The sequence below is a fragment of the Schistocerca serialis genome, chromosome 1, assembly GCF_023864345.2.
Source record: "Schistocerca serialis cubense isolate TAMUIC-IGC-003099 chromosome 1, iqSchSeri2.2, whole genome shotgun sequence".
Lineage (NCBI taxonomy): Eukaryota > Metazoa > Arthropoda > Insecta > Orthoptera > Acrididae > Schistocerca > Schistocerca serialis.
The window spans coordinates 365,657,165-365,684,381 of NC_064638.1; positions in this window are offsets into that span (position 1 = coordinate 365,657,165).

Here is a 27,217-nt window from a genome sequence, read left to right on the forward strand (position 1 = left end):
GATGAAACTTGGATTATACATAGAAAGAACTGCCGTAGCACAGTACAAAGGGCAGTTGAAATAAATACGCAGTGAGACACTCAGAAACGAAACTTCCATTCAACAACAGTAATTACAAAGAAGTCACTGTGATTTATTATGGTCCACTGTACATTACAAAAGGTGGGACATGGTTCTTAAAAGCATTTGATCACCACGGACAGCAACCCATGTTCCTCGACGTATTTAAATCGTGGCCACTAGTTTGCTAAGGAGTTTTTGTGGTAGAGCGTTCCATTCCTCTATCAGTGCGGTTGACAACTGCTGGATGGGCACTGGTTCATTTGGACACGCTGCATCGCATCACACATGTGCTCGATAGGATTTAAGCCGGGGGAACGAACAGGCCAGTCCATTCGCCAAACACGCTCTCGTTCCAACAGCTCCACCACGCGCTCTGTTTGATACGATCGCTTATTGTCAGCTATCAAAATGAAGTCAGGGCAGAACGCACCCCTGCAAAGACGCACGTGGGAAAGGAGTAGAGTGTCACAGTAACGGTGACCGGCGAGTGCGCCGTGGTCAGAGATTTGAAGGTCAGTACGGCCATGCAACATTATGGCTCCCCGCATCATAACACATGGACCACCAAAATGTGCTGGTAGAAGAATGGAACGTCCTACCGCAAGAATTCCGTACCAACCCTGTGGCTGGTATGAGAGCACGTTACAGAGCGTGCATTGCCGTCCGTGGTGATGACACACCCTATTAAGAACCATGTCCTTACTTTTGTAATAACCAGGGGACATCACAAATCGTGGTAACTTCACTGTGATTATTGCCTTTGAAGATATATCTCATATCCGTTCGAGTCAGTGCGTATTTCCTCTTTTAGTTACCTTCTGTACTACACTGTAGTAGTTATTTCTGTGTATGGTCCAAGTTTCATCGAGCTATGTTACTTTGGAGTTACTTCCGTCCTTAACTTTTTTGGACAAGTGTTGAAGACAAAAACTTGATTATTAGAAAAAAGCAGTACATTAATTCATTTAGAGTGAAATTTTTTCTGCGTAGCTGACTGTTCACTCAGCTTTAAATTACTGTGGTCCCCTCTTCATACTCAATAAAGTGCAAATCTTGGATCTCTTGAGATAAAAAGAAACCTTGTAAGCCCGTTCGCTACATACACGCTAGACAAGTCAATTAATAAAGAGTGTTCAAAAAGTCTCTCCGCAGTGCCGTATGATTGTTAGCCGCACGTGCCGTATGCCGCAGTGAATACACCGAAATAAACCCAGTGAAATACAAATTATTAATTTATTGAATATTCATTTTTACTTACAGATTTTCACATTAGATTTTGGAAGTGTCCCCCCTGTTGTTCAATACACAATTAAATTCGTCTAATCATGTTTCCAAACACAAGCTGTAACATTTCGTCTGTAACAGAAGCAGTGAAAGTGGATACGGCAGTTTTCAATTGATAGATGGATTTTGGACGGTTTTTGTAGAGAGTTGCTTTCGCTGCACCCCAGAAGAATAAGTCAGGTGGTGTTAGGTCAGGCGATCGTGGAGGCCAAAGTCCCTGTGAAATTATGCGATCACCAAAAACATCAACGAGCAGTGACATTGAAACACGAGCTGTGTTCGCGGTTGCACCATCTTATTGAAAATAACCGTCCAGTATTTCACTTAATACAAGTTATCCTATGAATGGGTACAGAATAGCACTGCAGTATCGTTGTGCGTTTATTATTTCGTTGAAAAATATGGGACCCACAATCCGACGTCTAGAAATTGCAATCGAAAATTCCTATTTTCACAGAGAATGAAGTAGTTCCTCATGAATACGCAATGGATTTGCAGTACTCCACATACGAGAATTTTGCGACTTCATGTACCCAGATAAATGAAACCTCGCCTCATCTTTGAAAAACGTTTCATTAAGAATATCCCTTCCATTTCATTGAACGAAATTTTTTAACCATTGGCAATAATGCAGTCTCTTGCCATGATCAGTATTTTTCAGTTCTTGCACGACTGTCACTTTGTATGGGAAGAGTTATAATTTTTTCCTTACGGCTGTGTAGGCCGTTCCGACACTAACATCGATTTGCTGGGCAAGTTTTCTTACTGACTTGTTCGGACTCATGGACATCTTATCGGAAATATCGATTACTTTATCCTCAGACAAAACGCTAGGACGACCGCTTCTCGGTGCATCTGTACTTCGAAATTTGTTAATCAAATCTCTCACAGTATCGCGGTGTGGGAATGTTGTCTCCGGGAAAACTGAATTAAATGTTTGACGAAGTGAAACTGTATTTACCGTCAGCTTTGAACACTTGTTAGACTAAAAACACACGTTCTTCAATGGTTAGCATTTTAACAGTGACAAAAACGAAACAAACGAAACAAACAAACAAAGGAACTAAACTTAAACGTTCACGTCAACACGTAACGACACACACCAACGATGCTACTGACGCTGGCTGAGGTAAACGAAACAGTCCACTTAAAGGGAAGTAACCCAGGCAGGCGAACAATCGTACGGCACTGCGGAGAGACTTTTTGAACACCCCGTACTATCCCCTTTCACACACTCTGATAAACAATTACAGGTAGAGATATTAGTGTCCACATTGTGAAATGGATCCAAGCTTAGGTCGCTAAATCACCTGGTTTGAAATTATCAGCGTGTTGTCTGCTAAATTAGAAGATATGAAAGATCATAATGACAGAATTTTGCGACAGTAACATGGGCTACACCGTAAACCCGTCAGTAGCGTCACGATAACTTCGGCGGACAATGGACGTGTTAACCTCGGCGACTTTCGTGGTTGGTGCTTTTCGAGATGAGTTGTCTATTTACTAACATCGGACATTTTCACTCTCCTTTTCGTCGACACCAACAAAAACAAAGAATTGCACGATGCATATAGTCATCACAGTCGTCTACATTAACAGTTAAACGTAAGACACAAACATTCAGGCGCCTCTAAAGAAAGGCGAAAGACTGCGGAAAGAATGAAAGCCTGTCCACCTTGGCGGCTATGCAGCCTCTCACACAGGTTCATTTCCCACTCATTCACATCGAATCAAGGTTATTGAATCATCGTGTTATGAGATATGAACCATATGTTTCTTTTTTTCTTGTAGACGGCATGATAGTCTCCAAAACGACCTATAAACTTTTAAGTAAAATCTGGCCAAGAGCTACCAACTGCTGTAGATTATTCGCTATCCACGACCGACAAGAGAGTGTGTTAGGTGTTAGCTAAAATTTCCTCGAATGTAGTAAATTTATTTCAATAAAACTGTAGTTTAAGCATGAAGAAAATGTTGTAGAGGAGGGAGCTGTAGTTTGATACAATTTTCAAACTTTCGCCTATAGCCAGGGCTGCCGTAATACATGTTTACTATATTTTCTTATTCAGTTTTTAAATGATAACATTAAATTTTTGTGTGCTAGAATATTTTTTTGAAATGACAAAAATTACTCCGGAAAAATATAGGTTTTCCAAATGTGAAGAGATATTCCAAGGCACTTCATGGTCATGTACGTAGGAACAAACGCTTTAGTGAAAGAAAAAGCGTTGCAATCGAGGAAATTCTGCCAATATTGTTTACTCTAAAAAGCCAAATCTTTGCTTGCATAAGGGCCAGAGATGAACCAACGCATTATTGACTTGCTCAATTTCAGAAGCTCTTTCTCTTGAATAAGTCATCAATTTTTTCTGAAATTGTTATCATTTGTTCATCTGCAAATTTACCAAATTCCGTTCAATTTGGATAATTCCTTCGTGGTGATTTTTTGTTGTCTTAGAGTTTATTTAATCATTTATCTATGACATTGTTATTCTACTATGTACCAATAAGTTAAATCAAATTAAGTAAATGTGTTATCAAAAATTAGTTACAAATTGAGAACATTTTGAAATAGAAGCTACTGGGAACTAAGACCAATTTCGATTCTCAACGCGGGTAAAATCATTAAGACATTACAAAATTCAGTTCATTTGCTAGTATCACACGTTCTATGGTAAAAAAACCACCTTGTGTTTAAAGATACAAGATGATGCATGACCTACGAAGTATGGGTTAACTGTCCCCATGATTTATAAATATTTCTAAAAATATATAGCGTTTTACCAACCATACAATTCTGTACCTGAAGAATTAGCGTTCTGTTCCAGATAGCTTTAACATACTATACAGCACTTAAATGTGTCCAATGTGAAATATTTACAAATGCATAACTAAACACAGCCTCATGTCCAGCAACAAAAACTGTATAAAATGGCGAAAACTGCTTATAGCGGTCTCTAGTGCGCATTCCTTCAGCCAGTAGAGTAAACTGAAGCACCAACCTAAAACGTAGGTACACCGTCCAGCAGGTATGACACTCTCCCTTACAATATGTGTGTCAAAAAATCTTGTGATACATGGATAGCTGTATGCTTAATTTGACCAAACATTACTACAAATAAATAAATAAATCTCTCTGTCATCCAGTCAACAATGCCATTTAAAAAAAGTAGACTGTCGATTAACTTTCTGTCGACGACGAGGTCATTAGGGGCGGACTAGTAGCACGGATTGGAGAAGAATAGACAAAGGATGCAGCCATACCCCGTGTAACGATCCAGTTGCATCTGCTTGTTTGATTACCCATAAAATATTAATTCAAAACGAGAGGAATTATAGAAAATGGATCCGTTGGTGAGTGATAGGCAAAGGGGAACAAGCGGGTAAATTCCTTTGATGGATCTGCTTGTTACAACATGTTCCATGTTATTGGGTTGCAAAGAGTTCCTAGATCGTCAGCCGACACCGCACACATGGGGACAGCATACTCGGAAAACTTATGCAACAGCGACGGACGTCATGAAGTATGGGCACGGAATACGATGAGGCGACCTCCACGGCCAGCAAATGTTTTCTGAAAAAAGAAACTTAAGACTATGTTGTGAAACAGTCACTAATTGCTATCAGTTCGAACTGGAACGAAGAATTTAGCTTGCACTAGGTTAAAAGTATTTGATTGTACTGTTTATATTCTGAAAGTCCACAACAAGACACAGTGTTTGTAAAAATAATTAACAATATGTTAATTATTTACTTTCATACCGCCTTTGTAATTGCAGTAGTGTGTGTGAACTAATCAGAGTCAGGTGCTTTCAATATTCATATTTGCTTTTAAGTGATGTAAGATTTTGAAACGAAAAATTATAACTGATCTAAAAGCAATATTCTTTTGAATTTCATGGCTTAATATATTTGTTTGATGACACAAGTGACAGAACATTAACGAGACTGAGTCAGATACTTGTTTGATCCCAGTAACGTATTTTGTGCAGGAATTTATGGTTTTTAATCAGGCTGCTTAAAAGAAATGGTTCATCCAAGCAGTAGTATACAGATACACTTAGATTTAATTCCGAACATTATCGGTCGGGATCAGTGCTATATATGCCTTTGCAATAGACTTAGAGAACCACCATACCATCTCGAGAGAAACGTTCGTGCATTTGCCTTAATGATTAAGGTACACTACGGTATCCGTGATTCTGGAGGGCTCGATTTAAATCCCGCTCCTGCCGATTAGAACTTGCGAGCCTATTGCCTTGTGTAAGCTGCTCGGTAACAGTGCTCGTTCAAATTTTTCTCTGTCTGACAAAGAGCGCCTTGAAAGCGAGGTCGCAACTTCAGTCTTTACTAAGGCTCATTGGAAAGTGTCGTGCTAACAGCCACGAAAGAAAAAAAATATTAGCTGCTAATTACTCACCATATGCATCAGAGTGCGACAGAAAGAAATGAGTGTCCGGGGGATGCAGAAATCAACCTTCTATGGGATGTATATATTAACTTCACAAAACGGACATCGTCGACCACTAAGGAAGTTTTCAAAACAAACCATTAATATGCACCATGGACACAGAATGAAAAATGGCGCGCCAAAGTGATCACAAAGGTTCTAACATCAAGATCGAAGACGAGCTCCTCGGTCGTTACAAAATGTGTGGGACGCTCAGCTAGCTATCCACCCGTAAAGAATGCATACAGAAACATATTGATGTAACGTGACGATAAGAACCGAAGAGATGTGATGGCATGCAACCAAATGCGAAACAGTCTGTCGTGAAGTTTATCGTGAAACTGACCATCCTTTAACGCATAGCTGCAGATAGTGCAATAATATGTTTTATAGGCACGGGATAAATAAGCATGCAAGAGATGAATTTGTCCATTGGCACCAGGTAGTATGAACTGCAATGTCAAACACGTTTCTGTAGGGATAGTTTGCTCGAAACGCGTGCGCTTTTCATACGCAGACCAGGATTCCAGCATAAGCAATTTACTTTGAACAGTTATTGCCAAAAGCAGTGCTCACACAATTCTCGTACGCCAATTTTCCCACTCTTGTTTGCTGTGAAGTAAATATTCCTTCCTGCCCTCGCAAGACCACGCACACAAGACAGAATCGTACGTGGCAGAGCACCTCGAACTTCTAGGAGCACTATAAACAACTTTTCAGTCAAATTTCTTTCCAGATTAACAGTCGGCAGAATTGTATACAAGTGCGTTAAGGCACTGATGTTAGCTGATCTTGATACAACTATCTTAGTACCTCTAATTTCTGGGGTTCCTTTCGTATGCATGTCCTCTTCAGATCTCGACTTGTTGGAGTTCAAAACAAATTGCTTACTAAACGATGGGATAAGTTTGTTTATCTCATATACAAATCTGCAATTTGATGTGCATCGTCAAGTTGACGCTTTGTTTGAAATTTCGTTATCGTACGTCTTCCAGTTCTGTAGCATTGTTTGAAGTTATACAAGCATCCACTTCTTCCCTTGATGTCACTGTTATCCATGTCGCCCGCAATTTGATGTGCATAACGTAGTAGGTCGCTATAATGTACATCCTGTAAATTGCATCGAGCATCCTTCAATCTCGCATACACCAGGTTTGGTAACAGGTGCGCCTTCTCCTCTCTTTAATATCAATAGTTTTTGTTATGCACTACGCGGTCATATTGCTGCAGACTTATTCGAAATCTGTTCGCAATTGTTTCTATACGAGTACTATGCTGCTGATGATCATCCGTGGACGTAATTATATTTAGTACCCGTTCCTTGACAACCACTGCTCTTTACGACGTTTCACTGGAGACGGGATTTGTTGTCCCTGTTCGACAAGAATGTTGAACTACATGGTTCGACACCTGTTTCAATATCAATCTCACTTGTTCAGTACCTATCGTCATCTATCTACTCCTCATGCACACCGTCTACATAGTCGAGCGTATACATCAAAATACATTCCGCTGAGTTATCTTGCAGCAACGCTAATATTTCATCTGCCTCTTCTTTCCAACTGTGCGAAATTCCTTGGGTTTCTTCCTGACACCACTAGCACTGCAGAACTGTTGTGTTTACTCGTCGACTACGCAGTTAAACTACGCTCTGTAGCCTCGAGCCGTGCCCAACATTGGATACCTTCGGTCTCGCCCCCTGTTGCAGTTAGCAACCAATATTGTGGTTGGATGACAGGCAATATGTGGGGCGTCGGATGCTGCAAACATCATTGGCCTTTTGCGACGTCGCACCCAAGACATTCCATTTGAGATGGTGACATAGTCATCTATGACTCTACTGAGTGAGTGAAAATATCGCTTGATCGGGTCAACTTTTAATTACATAATTGTAATAATTACCCGTATACGATGAGACTATAAGAGTAGTTATTCAGCCTATGTCCGTTATACGAATAGAGCTATTTGAATAACTGTCGCGAAACTATTTGTAGATATAGCTAGGTCACGTACTATGTAGGACTTTCGTATAGCGTTTGCAGTTGTTACAAGGCATGTTGGACTGTTATGTGATGCGTATAGATTTCCAGCACGTTGATTCGATACCACTTCACTGCAGGATGTTCGATGCTTCAGCTCTGCTCACTATAAAAAGAAGTAGTTCTGTACGTGATAGATGTAAGTAACGCAGAATGCACGATCCAAAGTGACCTGATAAATAATGCTGCAAGTTTTCGTGTGGAGAGAACGGTGAGCGTTGATAAATACAATTAACATGTCTACCATGGGCACTAAAAATGGAAAAAAATTATATATGTCTTAATGCATCGAATTATTACCGTAATGTTTCTCGGTAAACAAATAGTAACTTGAGGAGGAATTGTAAACGGTATCTGCAAGTTCGAATCGTACACTTGATAGCACAAAAAAGGGCTGTGGCTGAAATTTGAATTACCCACAATGTTACTTCATGGGGTGTACAGATCCGCTCGTAAAAGCACCGAACACTTGTAATGTTGAGTGTAGTAGAACAATAAACACCTTTCTGACTCTTAGCACGAGATCGCACCCTCCGAAAATACGACAGAAAACTGAGCCGCGTCATTCTTAGCATTGCACACTTAGTAAACGCACTTCATTTCGTGATGTGGAGTCAAGAGCATTAAGAAGTACCTAAATGTCGGCAGTATAGTACACACATCAAAAAAAGTTTTGCATCACCTCGGTTCCGAGACTTCCGGAGCATGTACAGAAAATTGGAATAGAGATCAATATAAACATCATGTCCGCCCTTTTTATTGCTCATGAAAACCACACATTGCATGTTGTACCAGCATAGAGGTGGTGGTCCATATTGCTGTACACACCGGTACCTCTAATACCCAGTAGCACGTCCTCTTGCATTGATGCATGCCTGTATTCCTCGTGGCATACTATCTACAAGTTCATCAAGGCACTGTTGGTCCAGATTGTCCCACTCCTCAACAGCGATTCGGCGTGGATCCCTCAGAATAGTTGATGGGTCACATCGTCCATAAACTGCCCTTTTCAATCTATCCTAGGCATATTCGATAGGGTTCATGTATGGAGAACATGCTGGTCACTTTAGGTCGAGCGATGTCGTCATCCTGAAGGAAGTCATTCACAAGATGTGCACAAGGGGGGCTCGAATTGTCGTCCTTGAAGACGAATGCCTCGACAATATGCTGCCGATATGGTTGCAGTATTTGTCGGAGGATGGTATTCACGTGTTGTACAGCCTTTGCGGCGACTTCCATGACCACCAGCGGCGTACGTCGGTCCCACATAAGGCCACCCCAAAAGAGCAGGGAACCTCCACCTTGCTGCACTCGCTGGACAGTGTGTCTAAGGCGTTCAGCCTGACCAGATTGCCTCCAAACACGTCTCTGATGATTGTCTGTTGAAGGCATATGCGACACTCATCGGTGAAGAGAACGTGATGGCAATGCTGAGCTGTCCATTCGGCATGTTGTTGGGCCCATCTGCACCGCGCTGCATGGTGTCGTAGGTGCAAAGATGGACTTCGCCATGGACGTCGCGAGCGAATTTGCGCATCATGCAGCCAATTGCGCACAGTTTGAGATGTGACACGATGTCCTGTGCCTGCATGAAAAGGATTATTCAACATGGTGGCGTTGCTGTCAGGGTTCCTCCGAGCCATAGTCCATAGGTAGCGATCGTCCACTGCAGTAGTAGCCCTTGGGCTGACCGAGGCATGTCATCGACAGTTCCTGTCTTTCTGTATCTCCTCCATGTCCGAACAACATCGCTTTGGTTCACTCCGAGACGCCTGGACACTTCCCTTGTTGAGAACCCTTCCTGGCAAGTAACAATGTGGACATACAAAAGCCGCAGTATTGACCGTCTAGGCATGGTTGAGGTACAGACAGCACGAGCCATGTACCTCCTTCCTGGTGGGATGATTGGAACTGGTCGGCTGTCGGACCCTCTCCGTCTAATAGGCGTTCTTCATGCCTGTTTGTTTACATTTTTGGGCGGTTTTAGTGATGTCTCTCTGAACAGTCAAAGGGACTGTGTCTATGATACAATATACAAAGTCTACGTCTATCTTCAGGAGTTCTTGGAACTGGGGAGATGAAAAATTTTATTTGATGTATATATCACGCGTTCGTTACTCAGTGACACAGTCGGCAATCTGGAAGGCAACTGCTTAGCTACAAGGTTTACTTCGTTATCTGGCTTTCTGTAGGTTTTTTAATCAAGAGATATAATTAAATTAACAAAACGAACAGTTCATGGTTCTAATTAAGTTATTTTCATTCCTCAAAAGGGCACAGCAAGTGGCTTCTTTATCACTTTATATCTCGTCCTAAGTACTTCACCTTCAATGAATGTCTGTAATTTGCGAAGAAGAAAGTCTATGAGGTGGGTAAAAAATTTCTCATTTTCTGTCCCTTCCTTCAAGACAGCTAGGGTGAAGTTCCAAAGGTCATCACGGGTTTTTGACGCGGAGTCAGGCCAGTTTTCTCGCATGGACCGTTTGTCCCTGTCCATATGTTTTCAAGACTGTTTAGGTCTGATGCAGAAGGAGGCCAGTAGAAGAGAAATCTGATTCTGTTCTGGAAAGTACTCCTGCGCCTTCGCTGACTTGTGTATAGGAGACTGTTCCTGCTGGAAAACGATTACTCCCTCAGGATATACTTGTGACAGTAATGGGACCATGATAGTACTAACAATATGGATGTACAGTACAACATAACTTCGACCACCTATCCTGCAGAACATTCCAAGTCGACGGAAACACATCCAGCCTGAAATTACCACAGACACAACGCCTGTATATCCGTACTGGACCATCATTCTCTGAGGACAATACGAGTCCGTCGGAAAATATCACATTCCGCCAGTCACGATCGACATCGTTCTCCTCATGATAATTGACAGCCGCACGTTTGCTAAGTAATCTGACCTCCCGAAGCCAGTGTTGAACCGTATTCACCGAGCCGGGAAGCGCAGAAGTATGTTTCAGATGCAATGCGTTTAAGAAAGGATTTTGCCACGATGCGTTGGTAGGTTCATTGTTCTGGACGGGTGTTGTTACACGTCAAAATGAATGCTCCACACGCCTACTAGATTTTCCAGTATCCCGACAACGTCTTAATCAACGTCGCGCTGTGCTCTCAGGAATGCCATGCTGTGTCACGGCCTCCGACGCGCTCAAATTCCTTCTTCCCTAAGCACAACGACGCAGTCACGACTAGCCTGCTGGCCGTGAGGCATAAAGCTTGAATAATGGGACTCGAGGCATGACTAATGTGATTCGACTGGAAGGAATGTGGTGCAAATATTTCATCTTGCTCGTGTTCTGACATTAACTAGTATAGCACGAGCGGTACGCTTTCAGACGTAACTCGCAGCGACAGGCTGTCAGTCTACACCGATTAATACTAATGAAACTGTTGAATAATTCTCTCGCGGAATGCCAAATAGAGGTCGTAAATTTATTTTTCCAACTCCAGGCAGGTCGTGCTCCACCAGAAATACTCCCACTGATTCACATCCTCTGCGAGAAATTAGCCGGAAATCATCGAAAAGTGTTTCATATAGAACAATGGAGAACTTCAAGGACAACAAATAGTTCATCCAGAATACTGCGTCTCTTATGGTGGGGAAAAGATTCTCAAGGATCGAACATGAGACGCTTTACATATAAAGCCAGCGCTTTGTTTTGAGCTACAATGACCATTTATGAACTTACTTGTAATCAGTTATCATATACTATATATAATACCAGCATATCCTATTTGCAAAAAAAAAAAAAATAAATAAATAAAAAAAAATCTGCGCCTTTTTGTAACAGATCTGGATGTAACAGGATTAGTTTGTGTATTCTTTGGCGTGTTATTTCCTCTTCTGTATGTTCCTAAGCAAACAAGAAAATACGGGATGTTGCATTTCATTCACGTCAGTACTGTACCGAACTTCATCTCTGGTTGTGATTTCCGCCGGAAAAATTTGTTGTTGTCAAGTGCAGCTAATACGAAACTCGCAGATAGGTGAAATGCAATGTATGCCAGTTCTAGTGAATAACTTGTTGATTTTCATGTTAATAACACAGCTGCGAGATACAGCGATATTTTGCTCGCTTCATACTGCCTAACACGGAAGAGTAGTTCGAGGATGAGAATTGTGTTTGGTGACATGACGAAGTACAATTTCATACCACACACCTATGATACGTACTGTTCTAGGTGATATCGAAGTAATCAGACAATCAGTATCGTAGACACACTGCAGATAATGGCTGCAGATCCGCCTTGTCAAACATTCCACACAATTACTTTTCAGTGGACGCTACTCGTTGAGAGCGGATATATTCATCGTCATGTATGACCATAATTTAATGAGTGAGCACTAGTAACGGCTAGTGTCAACCAAGACATCATACTTACTGAATGTTTCGGAACACCAACCTGTCACTAAACCACAGCGACTCATAGCGATTCGTCATGCTAAAAATGGGCTCTTGCCAAGAACAGGCTTCGTTTCCGCTGAAAGACTTCCGTCTTCATGTCACTAGTCTGCCTCATGCAGAGGAAGTCTCAGTCTGCTTCATGTGAGTTCAGCAAAAGTGCCTTACTAGTATCAATTAATGAAACAGAAATGCCTGAGGAGTTTCGTAAACAGATCACATTGCGAAAGTGAAACGTCAACCGTAGGAAAGTCGGAGAATTTGACGTATGATGACGCAGATGAACATCAGCAGTTATGTGCAGATGTGAAACACACAGTGGGGATATACCACAAAGGGATGAGAAAGAAAAACTTTTTGGGAAATCATTTACAAAAAGGTGGCGTACGTTTGTGGGGCATCTCTTAGAGCATTCACGAGTAATTAACGTGACACTGCATGGATCGATAGGGGAGAAGTATTGCAAGGGAACCAAGATTTTATGAATTAATTGTTGGTTGGTTGGCCGGTTTCGGGGAGGGGACTAAATAGTGAGGTCATCGGTCCCATCGGATTAGGGAAGGATGGGAAGGAAATCGGACGTGCCCTTACAAAGGAACCATCCTGGCATTTGCCTTAGGTGATTTAGGGAAATCACGCAAAACCTAAATCACGACGGCCAGACGCGGTTTTGAACCGTCGTCCTCCTGAGTAAAATAAAGAACATATTCATGAGGCTGTTACATGCCGTGGATATGCTGGAAAAAATACGAAGGAACGGAAAACAGTATTGCCGGCTGACATTTCAAGTGGCTGGTTGATTTGTTTCGACCACGTAGATTACTTATAGATTACTGTACCAAAAGACTGGAGAGTTACACAGCTCACACTACTTAAGAAAGGAAATAAAAGTAATTTGATGAATTACAATCTGTTATCACTGAAGTTTATTTACAGTAAAATTTTGGAACACATACTGTGTTCGAACATTATGAATTACCTCGAAGGTAATGGTCTATTGACACGTAGTCATCTCTCATTCAGAAAATATTGTTCTTGTGAAACGCAGCTATTTATTCTCCCGAAATAATGAGCGCCATTGGCAAGGGATCTAAAAGTGACTTCATATATTAAGATTTCCCGAAGGTCTTTCACACCGTTCCTCACAAGAGACTTCCACTAAAATTGCGTGCCTACGGCGTATCGCTACAGTTATACGACTGGATTCGTCACTTCCTGGCAGAAAGGTCACAGTAAGTAGTAATCTACTGAAAATAATCGACTAAAAGAAAAGTGATATCTGACGTTCCCTTAGGAAGTGTTATAGCCTTGTGCTGTTCCTAATGAATATTAACAATTTAGGAGACAATCTGAGCAGTACTCTTAGTTTGTTTGCAGGTCATGCCGTCATTTATAGGCTAGAAAAGTCATCAGAAGATCAAAGCCAATTGGAAAAATGCTTAGCCACGATAGCTGTAGGATGCAAAAAGTGGCAGTTGCCTCTGAATAAAGAAAAGTGTGAGATCATCCACATGAATACAAAAATAAATCCGTTAAATTTCGGTTACACGATAAATCACATTCAACTAAATACCTAGGAATTACAATTACGAATAACTTAAACTGGAACGATCACACAGACAACGTTGCTAGGAAAGCAAACCAAAGACTGCATTTTATTGGCAGAACACTTAGAAGATGCCACAGATCTACTGAAGATATTGCCTGCAATACGCTAGAGTATTGCTATGCGGTATAAAATCTTTACCAGACAGGATTGACGGAGGACATCGAAAAAATCCAACGAAAGGTAGCTCGTTTTACATTACTGAGAAATAGGGGAGAGAGTGTCACGGATATGGTAAGCGGCTTGGGGCGGCAATCATTCAAACAAAGACAGTTTTCGTTGCGACAAGTTCTTTTCACTAAATTTCCATAACCAGCTTTCTCCTCCAGATGTGAAAATATTTTACTGTCGCTAACCCAATAGGGAGAAATAAAATAAAGAATGCAGAGGTCATACAGAAGGATTAAAGTGCTCATTTTTCTCACGAATCATTAGAGTGTGGAACGGTAGAGAAATAGTCTGAAAGTGGATCGAAGAAATTACTATCGGGCAGTTAAGTGTGAATTGCAGATTAGTCATATCGATGTAGATGTAGATTACAAAGTATTTATCTAAACCTTACTGTGAAAAACAGCCATTTTTCTCTGTTCGAGGAAGGAAGAAGATTAAAATTCAGTGTACCATCGATGTTGGTAGGTCATTACTGGCAGGGAACTATCTAGGGCTGGATAAAGTTGAGGGAAGAACCATTGTGGCATCCATTCAAAATGACATTGAAAAAAAGTAGGGGTAAATTAGTGTAGTCGGGCGAGGATTTGTTTACACTTATTACCAACATCCGTCTCTCCGTTGTATATTGCCGATATCGTTTCTTTGGAACGGACACGTTCGATTTCCTGTCGACGGTACGTGTAAACTCTAATCTTCCTTTGTTTTTTTTCGATTGGACGCTGTGTAACCCTTAGTTTCTGAACGGTTTTCTCAAAGTCTCATTTACTGGATTTTAGGTGTGACATATTGGACGCAACCATTTAATAGCTTCGGAGCTTTTTGTATATACATTGCTGTTATGGTCGCTGTACAAGTACAACAGTACACTGATATTGGTACTTGTGCATGGCGCCATACCGTCTGTATGAAGCCCCCTACCTCCTTCGATATTCTGAGGATCAGTTTACTCGAAACAAGCCAGTAAAGTTGAGTTGCTGAACATCAAACGACTATAAGTTTTTCCAGCGACCATAATGGCAGTGTTTAAAAAAAAGCTGTATGTCATGTACTGGAACCAAAATTGAGGCATTCTGGTGTCACAGCATGCTTACAGTGCAAAAACGCCCATTATGAAATTTCGTCCCGCGCGTATTTTTGGTTTAAAAAAGTGCACGTCAAAGACAGGCAGTATGGCAGATCTGTAATCATACGTTCGATAAGTATCTCCATTCAATACTGTATTGCTATGTTTGTTGGCCAGTTAGTATAGTGGGTAAAGTTTTGCGTTACAACTCTCGAGTTCGCTAGTTAAGAGTATAAATCTAGGTATAAATTTCTGTAATTTCTTATTTCAAATTGCATGATATGGTATCTGGTGGCTTCTTAACTGTTATAAGTAAATTGCTGTACGTCTTCTAAAAAACATGTGTAATTATTTAGTACGATGACAATAAAATAGTTCTAATTATTCCACTTTTAAAGACGTATTTTGGCTTTGTTTCCCTTTTGATCCTCCAAAGTAATAAAGGAAAAAATATTACAAATGTTTAGCTCAGGTTCGATCTTTATTATCATCCAATGTCCAATTGTTATGTTGCTCTGTTATTTAGTTTCAGGAAACCAAATGAAGAATACATTTGTCCTTCGAATTTGGGTGTACAACAGCCTTATTGGCTATCTTCAATGCTAATTAACTCAGAAATGGAGGAACGTATCAAATATATTTCCTTGGCAATTATTTCTTGGCAGAAGCAACCTTGCAATATGCTTCCTATCTTTTCAGACTGTTTCTAACCACCCTGCATATTTCAGCAAATGAGATGTTTTTTGACAGAACCGTAACCATTGCAAACATGAGGGTTACACAGCATCCAATGGAGAGACGCATGTTGGGAATTATTAGAAGAAACAGTAAAGCAAACAAATGGGTCAGGGAACAGACTGGAGTGCGAGATGTGGTTATGGCTATAGTTAAGGTTTAATAGATGAGCAGAGGATCGATGTTTGGCGCAGGGAGTAGCAATTGACCCACACTTTAAACAGATGCAACGTATTGCGTATACATAGGCAGAAAAAGCCACCATTGTGTGAGTAGATGATTGTAGAACCTTCACTGTAAGCAGTTACTTCCGCAAAATACGTAGGAGTAGGCGTACGTAGAGGTTTGAAATGGAACGTCCACATAAAAATAATCGCAGGAAAGGCAGAATCCAGCCTGAGATTCATTGGAAGAATCCTCAGGAAATTTAGTACATCAGCAAAGGAACTAGCTTCCAGAATACTCGTTTGACTAGAACTTGAATATTTCTCATCAGTTGTTTTTGTTGTTATTGTTGTGTCTTCAGCCTGGAGACTCGTTTGGTGCAGCTCTCCGTGCTACTCTATCCTGTGCAAGGCTCTTCATGTCCACATAACAACTGAAACCTACATCCTTCTGGATCTGATTAGTGTAGTCATCCCTTGGTCTCCCTCTACGATTTTTACTCTCCACGATTCCCTCCAATACTAAATTGGTGATCCCTTGATGCATCAGAACGTGTCCTACCAACCGTTCCCTTCTTCTAGTCAAGTTGTGCCACAAATTCCTTTTCTCCGTAGTTCTATTCAGTATCTCCTCATTAGTTACGTGATCTACCCATCCAATCTTCAGCATTCTTCTGTAGCACCACATTTCGAAAGCTTCAGTTCTTTTCTTGCCTGAACAATTTATCGTCCATGTTTCGCGTCCATTCATAGATACACATTCCAATTAGGTATTTTCAGAAAAGACTTCCTGACACTTAAATCTGCACTCGATGTTAACAAATTAACAAACAGCAGCAACATGGATCCGTGTAGCTGGAGACTGCAGTGAATGAAGGAGACTAGAGTAAGCCTCTCTTCAGCAGTGTATTTCAAATAGGAATGGTGACTGTTATGATGTTAATGCAGTAAACGGGCAAGTTCAAAAAATACGTTTTCGAAAGGAAGACACAATTGCTCACGTCTCTCACAATTAGAACATGTAATGTTAAGTTCGAACTCAACTACCTGTGGCGACAGCAAGGATGGACCCATTAGCCGATAAACGTGACTGGCCTCTAATTTGATTCATGAAGGTTAGCGACAACTTGATAGAATTCGCTTCTGATTCTCCGATTGGTGGACGAATAGCCATAAAACCACGACCTTTCCTCGTGTGCCGGAGGAGCCAGCAGAACCGGTCTATTTTGTAGGCGAGTTGCTTATGAATGTCGTAGATGTCACTGAAATACGATCTTCCTGTCGCGGATGCCAATGAAGGCAACTTAGGAATGCGCGCCGCACACTTAAAACCGGTTATGTTACAGAAATTCAAACGTTCTGACATTCCAAGCTATTCGTAGTTCGTTAGAGCACAACATTTTACTGGCTGGTGTTTGTAACATTCGCTTTATTTTCCTTGCCATCTCGTCCAGCATGCTATGAGTGAATGCAACAGTGAGACTCGCAAGTTCTTCTTTAGCGAAAAAATTAATCTAGTAGTGCTTGTCCGGGCGCTCAGAACTTCACATGCTTTCTGGAGAAACATATCCGATTAATTTGGGCAACTATACTAGCAGGTCGATCAAAGTAAAAATGACATCAATATTAATAATCGTATATTCAAATAACACGCAAAATCTGCCACGTTGATCAGGTTAATAGGCTATCACATTTGAAACTGAAAAGTCAGTTTAGCGGAATAAAACTTATCTGATAATGAGTATAGCAATTCATTTTGTCAGAACAAACAACATACAGTGCGATTCCGTGATGATGCTACAAACGTTGAGGGATGAAGGAGGATGGTAAATGCTTAAATTTAGGGAAGGGACCCAGGACCGGAAACGACCGAGTCAAAGCTACAAGCGAGAATCTTTCTGATTCCTCTGACAATGGAATACCGCACATGTAGTGACACCGTTATTGTTAAGATTGTGCGGTGCACGAATTCCAGATGTGGTAGTATGGACCAAAACAAGAAAAAAGTATTTTGCATAGAAGGGCTATAAGGTCAACGGCCTTGCCGCTGTGGATAGACCGGTTCCCGTGAGATCATCGAAGTTAAGCGCTGTCGGGCGTGGGCGGCACTTGGATGGGTGACCATTCAGGCCGCCATGCGCTGTTGCCATTTTTGGGGGTGCACTTAGCCTCGTGATGCCAACTGAGGAGCTAGTTGACTGAATAGTAGCGGCTCCGGTCAAAGAAAACCATCATAACGACCAGGAGAGCGGTGTACTGACCACACGCCCCTCCTACCCGCAGGATGACATGGCGGTCGGATGGTCCCGATGGGCCACTTGTGGCTTGAAGACGGAGTGCATATATACAAGGGCTATAACAGGCATTCCTTAAAAGCTATGAGCACTTGTTCATCTTCGATACTGTGGAACTCACCTCTTCTATTACAAATTCTTTGCATTCCATATTTTTGGAGGAGGTAGTATGGACCAAAACAAGAAAAAAGGCCAGTAAATGTGGGCTCTAAAACGCATAGCTTAAGAGTTATTTGTACTTTTTCATCTTCACTACTGTGGAAGACGTCTCTTCTACTGAAAGACTCAGAAAGGAAAGAGCTTTTCAAATAGTAAATATTTTTCCATAATTCGCTTTGTATTATTTAAATTTATAAATAACTTGTACTTAAACACTTCATAAAATGCCTATATTCTTCCTCGCGGTTCCAATTACCTTCGTACCTAATTTCATCGAAATAGGTTCAGCGGTTTAGATGTGACGACGTAACAGGTCCAGGTATATGTAGACTAAAACGACATATGAAAATTAGTGCGAAGGTCACGATTCTAACCTGGGTCTGCTGTTCACCAGGCAGATGCGCTAACCGCTACGCTGTCTTCGCACAGTGACCCTGCACAGCTGCACAGACTACCCTGTTACGCTTCTCTCCTCAGTCAAAGGTAACCTTCACTAGACAGGACACTTGATATTCCCCCTAAACTTGAAAAGCGTTGTAACGGCTCTCCAACTGTATTAAAATAGCACCTCAGCATCCAACTAAACGAGTTATCATGCCTGAAACTCAAGCATAAATGCTTTAATCAAATGAAACTACACGGTTCCAAGCCTCAAACTTTTATGACGTATTATGCAGATGGAAGCGAAAAATGAAAATACTTTTCGAGTTTTGGGGGAATACCATGTGGGTTGAGGCATGACTAGGAATTAAGATTGAGGAAGGGGCTTGCGAGGGTAGTCCCTGCAGTTGTGCAAAGCCACTATGCTGGACTGGCGCAGTGATAAGCGCATCTGCCAAGTGCACGAGAACCGGGTTCGAATCTCGTCATCCATACAAATTTTCGTTCGTCGCTTCAGTCTGCATACATGCATTTTAGATATTTGAGACTTGGAAAGGTCTCTGAAACCATATAGCCCAATTTTATGGTAACAGAGTTGCTTTTGGATTTACACTATGGAAGTATGGATAGAGGCTGCTTTCCAATAGTCGACTCATGTTGACGAGCAACCAGTCTCCCGAGATTGCTTAGCGTCATTTTCATGCTCCTCTGCTGGAGCCTTAAATTCAAGTATTCGGGTCTCCAAGTAGAGCTTTATCTGCGGACGACCTTGAGTGGAGACGAGGCCCAGACAATGACCCCTTCCAGCCAAGTGCGGCGATCCACAATGTCTGCAGCGATAGCGTCGGCCAAGGCGTAGAGTCCTCCTCCACTTCAAGCGTGAAGGATGACCAACAAACACCCCCGATCCATGACGCCCTGTTCCATAAAAATTTCGACGATATCGTTTTCTTAATCGTAGTTCGGATGCCTCCCGGGGAAGCAGCGTTTTCTGTTTTCAATATTGAAATCAACCTTGTCGTAAAAGATTGCGGTGTCATGAAAAACTACCGCGGGGTAGTTAGAAGACATAATAGACGAATGAACAGCGGTTCTGCATCGACACATACACACCTGGAAATTGAAATAAGAACACCGTGAATTCATTGTCCCAGGAAGGGGAAACTTTATTGACACATTCCTGGGATCAGATACATCACATGATCACACTGACAGAACCACAGGCACATAGACACAGGCAACAGAGCATGCACAATGTCGGCACTAGTACAGTGTATATCCACCTTTCGCAGCAATGCAGGCTGCTATTCTCCCATGGAGACGATCGTAGAGATGCTGGATGTAGTCCTGTGGAACGGCTTGCCATGCCATTTCCACCTGGCGCCTCAGTTGGACCAGCGTTCGTGCTGGACGTGCAGACCGCGTGAGACGACGCTTCATCCAGTGCCAAACATGCTCAATGGGGGACAGATCCGGAGATCTTGCTGGCCAGGGTAGTTGACTTACACCTTCTAGAGCACGTTGGGTGGCACGGGATACATGCGGACGTGCATGTTCCCTTGCCGGTCTAGGAATGGAAGAACAATGGGTTCGATGACGGTTTGGATGTACGGTGCACTATTCAGTGTCCCCTCGACGATCACCAGTGGTTTACGGCCAGTATAGGAGATCGCTCCCCACACCATGATGCCGGGTGTTGGCCCTGTGTGCCTCGGTCGTATGCAGTCCTGATTGTGGCGCTCACCTGCACGGCGCCAAACACGCATACGACCATCATTAGCACCAAGGCAGAAGCGACTCTCATCGCTGAAGACGACACGTCTCCATTCGTCCCTCCATTCACGCCTGTCGCGACACCACTGGAGGCGGGCTGCACGATGTTGGGGCGTGAGCGGAAGACGACCTAACGGTGTGCGGGACCGTAGCCCAGCTTCATGGAGACGGTTGCGAATGGTCCTCGCCGATACCCCAGGAGCAACAGTGTCCCTAATTTGCTGGGAAGTGGCGGTGCGGTCCCCTACGGCACTGCGTAGGATCCTACGGTCTTGGCGTGCATCCGTGCGTCGCTGCGGTCCGGTCCCAGATCGACGGGCACGTGCACCTTCCGCCGACCACTGGCGACAACATCGATGTACTGTGGAGACCTCACGCCCCACGTGTTGAGCAATTCGGCGGTACGTCCACCCGGCCTCCCGCATGCCCACTATACGTCCTCGCTCAAAGTCCGTCAACTGCACATACGGTTCACGTCCACGCTGTCGCGGCATGCTACCAGTGTTAAAGACTGCGATGGAGCTCCGTATGCCACGGCAAAGTGGCTGACACTGACGGCGGCGGTGCACAAATGCTGCGCAGCTAGCGCCATTCGACGGCCAACACCGCGGTTCCTGGTGTGTCCGCTGTGCCGTGCATGTGATCATTGCTTGTACAGCCCTCTCGCAGTGTCCGGAGCAAGTATGGTGGGTCTGACACACTGGTGTCAATGTGTTCTTTTTTCCATTTCCAGGAGTGTACTAACACATCCGAGGAAGTAGTGCTGCTTCTTAGGATTCACTGTGCGGACCTCAGTTGTACATTTATTTGTACACTATGAAGTTAGTACGTGGCGTTGTCTTTCATACATATTACAAAAATTTCAATGTAAGCGCCAGACGTTACTGCACATTTCAAAAAATACACTGGCGGGAAAAAATCGTAGCATCAAAAAATTAATTGATGTAGAGAAATGAAATTTTGGGAGGACTTTTGTCTAGGTAAGTGACTAACTTTGTAAGGTCACAGGTTAAAGTAAATGCGAGATCAGACATTGCAAATGTTAAATGCTGGTACATTATTAACCGATAAGTGCTGGTTGCAAGCATGCAAACGTGCATGCACTTTGTTGTTTAGGTGCTGGACATCAGTTTGTGGGATGGAGTTCCTTGCCTGTTGCACTTGATCTGTCAATACAGGGCCGGTTAACGGTGTTTGTGGATGAGGCTGGAGATGTCGTCTAATGATGTCCCACATGCGCGCGATTGAAGACAGATCTGGTGCTCTAGCAGGCCAAGGCAACATGTCGACAATCTGTAGACCGTGCTAGGATACAGCAGCGGAGTGTGAGCGAGCGTTATACTGTTGGGAAACACCCCTGGAATGCTATTAATGGATGGCAGTACAACATATCGAATCACCAGACAGAGTCACAAATTTGCAGCCACGATGGGTGGGATAACTACGAGAGTGCCAATGCTATTATACGAAATCGCTCATCAGACGAATTGGTAGCAAGCTTCCAAGTGGCCTCTTCGCAGCCAACACATGCCCATCACTGTCACCGACTTCCATAAGTAAACGCAACAGACATCCCCCCTGCCCTCGAATGAGCTCTCGCTTGACACCACTGAAGTCGCAGATAGCGACTGTTTGGGTCAGTGGAATGCACGCTACAAGGTATCTGGCTCTGAGTTGTCCTTGAAGTAACCGATTTGTAACAGTTCGTTGTGTCACGGTGGTGCCAACCGCTGCTCAAATTGCTATTGCAGATGCTCAGATTGCTATTGCAGATGCAGTGTGATGCACCAGAGCTATACGCGGAACACGGTGATCTTCCCTCACGAGAGCTGCGATTTTTTACCGTCAGTGTATAAGCCAGTTTATGCTTGATATCGAAAGTACGATAAGCAAAACTTAGCAAAAAATTAAGATTTTCCTACATTCACAAATGCACATCACGTTGATTTTCTTTTTTGTAGCACGGGGCGTGGCAACAAAGAGACTGGCAATGAAGTTAGTAGCTCGCAGCCTGCTGGACCGTGCTGATGAATAACATTTTTGCAAGGAAAACAGCTGAAGGTGACATGTTGGATTAGCTTTTTTTATTGGTGGTATTGATCGTGTGCATGCGGGCGTGTGTGTGTGTGTGTGTGTTTGTGTGTGTGTGTGTGTGTGTGTGTGTGTGTGTGTGTGTGTGTGTGCGCGTGTGGGCCCGTGCAGGGGATGGTGTAGGATGGGGTATCAGCAGGTAAACGGAAATAGGTCGTTGGAGGCTGCCATCAAGAAATAGAAGCTATGTTGAATTCTTTCAGAATACGTAGGAAAATCTGAAGCTTCACACCTACTGTAGCGAGAATTGTAACATGCTGATAAATGTTGCAAACAAATGGGTCAGTGACATTCTACTTCGAGATGCATACATGCAGACGTACGCAACAGAGAGGTTATAATCACTGGAAACAATTAAACACGACTTATTCATTCGATACTGATGTAAAAAAATCTTGAAAGATTTAATTATTTCTCAGTTATCTCCATGTGTACACTAATGCTAGGTGCTACTATGGAACATGTAAATTGGTATTCGAGGATCAATTGTCTTAATATATGACGTACGCTAGCAGCGTGTGGGGTTTATTCCAATATTTTCGTGTTATAACATATATATAACATTCAGTTGTAGCCGTTAATCTATATCGAGTCTCCCCGTAACTACAGAACATTTATTGCCCAGTTGCAATTGTAAAATTGCTAATAAGTGAACAAACAACAACAAACATTAATTATATAACGTTCCCTGCGCATGCAGTCTAAAAATTCAAGATCACAAGCGACACTCTGAGCAGGCCTTCGTGTTGTTTGAACTGCTGCTCCATTTCTGATGTGTTAGTTGTTGGTAGTACTCTTAACGAGTTACAAAATAATGGATTACCCTTTTTGCTATGAATATTGCACCCTCGCCCTGTTGGACAAATTCCTCTTTGCAACAGTAGTTTCGCACCTGAAGGTGATCTGTCCACCAGGTCGAAACCGGTTATACAACTTAAAAGATTATCATTTGTAATTTTTTATGGTTAGTGACTTTTTTTCAGTGTCCTAGACGTAGTCACGGTTTTCCTAAGGCACCATGACTTTAATTACGCACACCGCGACGATGGATACTGCCTCGTGGCGCGGCGGGCACGTGACGCAGTAACAAAAGTATGCAAGTGGAGCAAACAGGGATGGACTATCACCCTAGCGAAGATATGGGCTGTAAATGGGAAAGTCCATTGAGATGAGCGACTTTGACAGAGGGCAGATTAGTATTACGCAGAACCTGTGAAGTAGTATCTCGAAAACGGTGAAACTGATCGAATGTTCACGTGCTACAGTCGTGAGCATCTACGGAAAAACGTAGAAGGTCAGTGAAATTTCCACTAGGTCCTAAATGGTTGGAAGTCCACGACTGTTCACAGAACGTGTGGTTCGGAGACATGTCTGCTCTGTGAAGTATGGTAGATGGTGATCTGTAGCATCTCTGATGAAAGAGCAGTATGCTGGTGCACGCACAAGTGTTTCTCAGCACACCGTCCACTGAACATTGTCGAACATGGAGCTCCACAGCAGACCATCCTTACGTGTTCACATGTAGACCCATCGCCACCGTCAATTACGATTTCAGTGGACACGGGACCATCGGGATTCAATCACTGATGAATGGAAACAAGCCGGCTCTTTGGGTGAATCACATTTTTCGTACACTCCACAAACGCCGACATCGAGATGAACGGTGGCTCGGAACGTGCAGCGCACCGCGAACGCAGGCTGGTGAGTGCACTATTATGCTATGGCAGAGATGATGTTGATGTTTGGTTTGTGGAGCGCTCAACTGCGCGGTCACCAGCGCCCGTACAAAGACCCACCTTTTATTCAGTCCAATTTGTACACAGTCCAATCTACCCACTCTCACGAATGATGATGATTATGATGATTAAATGATAAGGACAACACAGATACCCAGTCCCCGTGCAGAGAAAATCGCCCACCCGGCCGGAAATCGTACCCGGGACCCCGTCATCCACAGGCAGCAACGCTAGCCACCAGACCACGATCTGCGGACTATGGCAGAGATACTCCTGCGCTTGTATTGGAACTGTGATAGTAATTGAAGAACCACCTGTTTAGCTTCGCGCTTGATGTCATCCCTGATGGCGATGTCATCTATCAGCAGTGTAACTGTCCGTGTCTCCGAGCCAGAACCGTGCTACAATGGTTTGATAAACATTATAGTGAACTCGGCGACCAAATTCGCCTGATGCAAATCCTCTGGAACCCATGTGGGTCGCTACCTGGCGGCATCCCCACGTACGCATATCAGCGGCCCGTTATTTACGTGAATTACATGATCTTAGCGTAGACATATAATGCCACATACTTCCATAAATCTACCAACAAACTGTCGGACCCCCGATGCACAGAATCAATGAAATATTTCGTTCCAAAGACGGATAAATATGTAGTTAAGCATGCGGTCATAATGTTTTGGCTCATCAGTGTATTTACACAGAATGCATTACCACACGCCTTTCAATATATTCTGACAGCAGGTTGTGATGTGGTCTCAGAAGTTGTACTACAGGGCTATTACAAATGATTGAAGCGATTTCATAAATTCACTGTAGCTCCATTCATTGACATATGGTCACGACACACTACAGATACATAGAAAAACTCATAAAGTTTTGTTCGGCTGAACCCGCACTTCAGGATTCTGCCGCCAGAGCGCTCGAGAGCGCAGTGAGACAAAATGGCGACAGGAGCCGAGAAAGCGTATGTCGTGCTTGAAATGCACTCACATCAGTCAGTCATAACAGAGCAACGACACTTCAGGACGAAGTTCAACAAAGATCCATCAACTGCTAACTCCATTCGGCGATGGTATGCGCAGTTTAAAGCTTCTGGATGCCTCTGAAAGGGGAAATCAACGGGTCGGCCTGCAGTGAGCAAAGAAACGGTTGAACGCGTGCGGGCAAGTTTCACGCATAGTGAGGTGAAAGATTCAGTGTTTAAACCTCCTCTACCAAGAAACGTGCCAGAACTGCAAGCTCGCATCAACAATGCTTTCGAACTCATTGATGGGGACATGCTGCGCCGAGTGTGGGAGGAACTTGATTATCGGCTTGATGTCTGCCGAATCACTAAAGGGGCACATATCGAACATTTGTGAATGCCTAAAAAAACTTTTTGAGTTTTTGTATGTGTGTGCAAAGCATTGTGAAAATATCTCAAATAATAAAGCTATTGTAGAGCTGTGAAATCGCTTCAATCATTTGTAATAACCCTGTACTTCTGAAAGGATAAACTTCATTTCATATCTGCGATTCAGTCTATAGTCCCTTGACTGTGTACCCCGAAATTTAAACGGATTTGTGGTACCAGTAATTACTACAACTTTCAAGAGTTGTTTACACTCCAAGGTCACTTTTGCGTGCTTCAGTAAGCAGCAGATAAACAACTTGTTGATAGATCTCCCGGTAGTAGGCGTGATAACGTTCGTCGTAACAGGGAACAGTAGTTATTAGGCTTATTGTCATTCCGTAAATTATGTGTGTCTCTTCGTAGAACAGACACAATGAAACACATCGAAGTATCGAATTTTACTTTCTCTACCCTTAAGCTCTTCCCCAACCCCCCCGCCCCCCACCCCTTTAGCTCCCCGACCAAGTCAACGGTACATCGTGTACAGGAGTTGCTGCATACGTGACCTTATCTGTTAATCACTGGTCGTCGATAGACTACTACCATACTCAATCGTCTGAAACGCTTCGAATGTAATGTAAGTCATTCCAGTGCTTAGTTCCTAAATGAGGCTCAGTGCTAAATAGCTTGGTACATAACAAAACTGTAGGTATTCTGAGAGTCTCAGGGGAAACACATCTGGAGGGCTAGGTAAGGGAGTAACCACCCAGTGGCCCGTACGGTTAGCCGTCCGGTATAACGCACGGCTTTCCGGAGCGTGAAGGAGCGCCTGGTCCACGGCATGAATCCGCCCGGCGGACTTGTGTCGAGGTCCGGTGAGCCGGCCAGTCTGTGGATGGTTTTTAGGCGGTTTTCCATCTGCCTCGGCGTATGCGGGCTGGTTACCCTTATTCCGCCTCAGCTACATAATGTCGGCGATTCCTACGCAAACAATTTCTCCACGTACTCGTACACCACCATTACTCTATCACGCAAACATAGGGGTTACACTCGTTTGGTGTGAGACGTTCCCTGGGGATCCACCGGGAGCCGAATCACACAATAACCCTGGGTACTGTGTGGGGCGGCGGAGGGATGAAGTGGACTGCGGTAGTCGTCGTGGGGTTGTGGACCACTGCGGCTGCGGCGGGGACGGAGCCTCTCCGTCGGTTCTAGGTCCCCACCGGAAGAGTTAGAGGACGGTACTTACCGAAGGCCGATCAGAGATTTCCCTACTGGCTGCACAATCGTCTATTAATATGTCGTGTATAAGTTTTCACTTTTCGCTTTATTTGCTTGAGTGCCTTTTTCACATGGCTATGAAGTCTGATTTTAGCATATAACTTAGGGCGACGGTCGGCGCACTCACTGACGGAGCGTAATTGCGGGGAAGTCTGGCGCCGATCCATCGTGTGCCT